Source organism: Anopheles arabiensis (assembly GCF_016920715.1).
Source record: "Anopheles arabiensis isolate DONGOLA chromosome X unlocalized genomic scaffold, AaraD3 X_pericentromeric_contig0015, whole genome shotgun sequence".
Taxonomy (NCBI): domain Eukaryota; kingdom Metazoa; phylum Arthropoda; class Insecta; order Diptera; family Culicidae; genus Anopheles; species Anopheles arabiensis.
Genome location: NW_024412093.1, coordinates 50,001 through 52,500, shown reverse-complemented (window position 1 = coordinate 52,500; position 2,500 = coordinate 50,001). Strand labels below are relative to the sequence as shown.

Here is a 2,500-nt window from a genome sequence, read left to right as displayed (position 1 = left end):
TGCATTTCAGTTAATGTGGCAAACGATTAGGGAAGAATCTGCGGATATAGTGTTGATTGCAGATCCGTATCTGGCAACAACCAACGTCAAAGTGTTACGCAATGACGATAACACAGCAGCGGTAGTGGTTAACGCGGACTTACCAGTTAAGGTAGTCAGTAAGGCTTTGAAGGGTTTAATGATAGTTGACATAGGTGATATGCGAGTGGTTAGCGTTTACGCGCCACCTAGATTTAGTATGGAAGAGTTCCAGAACATGTTGGATAACACGGTAATGGCCGTAACCGGTATCCACAAATTCGTTATCGGGGGGACTTCAACGCTTGGTCAGTAAGTTGGAACAACCAACTTGGCGAGCGTGGAGAAACCCAGAAACGAAGAGGTGAGTTGGTTTTATCAACCTTTGCGCAGATTGACGCATTTTATTGAACGACGGCAGCACCCCAACTTATGTTGACCAGGGCGCACGTCAGTAGTTGATCTTACTTTGCGAGCCAGAACCGTAGCAAGATCATTTAAGTGGGAGGTGTTATCTAGCTATATGAACTCTGGATCATCGTGCAATACGAATAGATCTTGAGACGCAAAGCGTGCGTAATCTGTCCCGACCCATAACGGGATGGAGCATCAAGTATTTTAGCAAAGATATATTTGAAGTTATGATGCAAGCCGCTTTTGAGACCGAGGTCACAACAAGCGAAGACTTAATGCGTATACTTGTCACGGCGTGCAATGCGACGATGACTAAACGTAAGAGGTACACCCTAACAAGAGTGCATTTTGGTGGACGTTAGAGATTGAGGCACTTCGCAAAGAGTGCAAACACCGCGATCGATTAGCGCAAAGAGCTTTTAATACTGATCTCTATTCTACTTTTAGGGACGAGTTCAAGGTGGCACGGAATGCCCTCAAGCGATTGGATCAAGCATACCCGACAGAGGAAGTGGAAAGAGTTCCTGGGAACAGCGAACAACGCATCATTTGGTATAGTATATCATACGTTCAAGAAAGTGGCCGAGGGTTCGATTGGACCCCGAACCATGACATTGGACGAGTTTAGGGAAGTGGTGAGCGAGCTTTTTCCTACTCACCCAAACACGGTGTGGCCTGAATATCGCATCGATCAGCCACGAGAGTTTGAAAGGGTAACTAATGATGAGATTCTTGCGGTTGCCAGGAGACTACCCAACAAGAAGGCGCCGGGACCAGATGGTATCCCGAATGAGGCGCTGAAAGTTGGTATGTTGACTGCAACCGATGCATTTTGCAGGGTTTACCAAGGCTGTTTAGAGAACGCGAAGTTCCCCGATGAGTGGAAAAGGCAGAGGTTGGTGTTAATACCGAAGCCGAACAAACCACCAGGGGAACTGGGTTCAGTTCGCCCCATTTGTCTACTAGACGGGCAGGTAAAGGTTTAGAACGCATCATAGTGCAACGGCTAAATGCACACATCGAGGAGGTCAACGGACTGTCTGACGACCAATTTGGTTTCAGAAGTCGTCGATCAACAGTTGATGCGATTCAACGGGTAGTGGACATTGTTTCGGTAGCTAGAAGTAGAAACAGATACAGTGGACGGTATTGTGCGGTTGTTACATTAGATGTTACTAATGCTTTTAACAGTGCTTCATGGTTGGCGATTGCAAATGCTTTACAGAGAATTAACACCCTAAATATCTTTATGATATCATTGGTGATTATTTTAGGAATCGTGTGCTGATGTATGATACCACAGATGGACCGGCAGAGATTGCAGTCACATCGGGTGTACCTCAAGGCTCGGTACTTGGCCCAACGTTATGGAACCCCGCGTACGACGGAGTCCTACGAGTTGCAATGGTGGAAGGTGCACGGATTATCGGCTATGCAGACGATATAGTACTGTTGGTGGAAGGTAATTGTGTTGATGATATTGAAATTCTCGTTTCCAGTCAGATTCGCATCATCGACCGATGGATGACCGACAACGGATTAAAGATAGCCCCGACCAAGACCGAGTTTATTATGGTCAGTTCCCATCAGAGGATACAGCATGGGGCTATCAGGGTAGGTGATCACGTAGTACATTCGTCGCGCAGCTTAAAGTATTTGGGGATGGTCTTAGATGACCGCCTCGATTACACTTCACACATCAGGTATGCGGTGGAGAGAGCGACGAAGCTATGGACCACCTTGGTAAGGATGATGCCTAATAAGGCAGGTCCGAGTAGTAATGCTAGGCGAGCAATTGCTCTTACTGTTGTGGCGAAGGTCCGGTATGCCTCGCCCATTTGGTGTCATACCCTTAGATTTGCTAACCGTAGACAATGGCTACGTCGGTTTTACCGGCCAGTAGTCCAGCGAGTTATCTCTTCTTTCAGGACAACTTCTCATGATGCAGTCTGCGTGCTTGCGGGAATGATCCTGCTTCATCTCCTCCCGGACGAGGACTCCAGGACTTTTCATCGGAGACGAGCAGAGAACATCGCCGGATCGGTTGCACGTAACATGGAACGTGTCA

The 2,500-nt window shown here is 47.4% G+C and overlaps 1 pseudogene; it reads left to right on the top strand.

Moving 5' to 3' along the window:
- LOC120907659 overlaps positions 1–2,500 on the top strand; it is a 9,149-nt pseudogene that overhangs the window by 4,423 nt on the left and 2,226 nt on the right.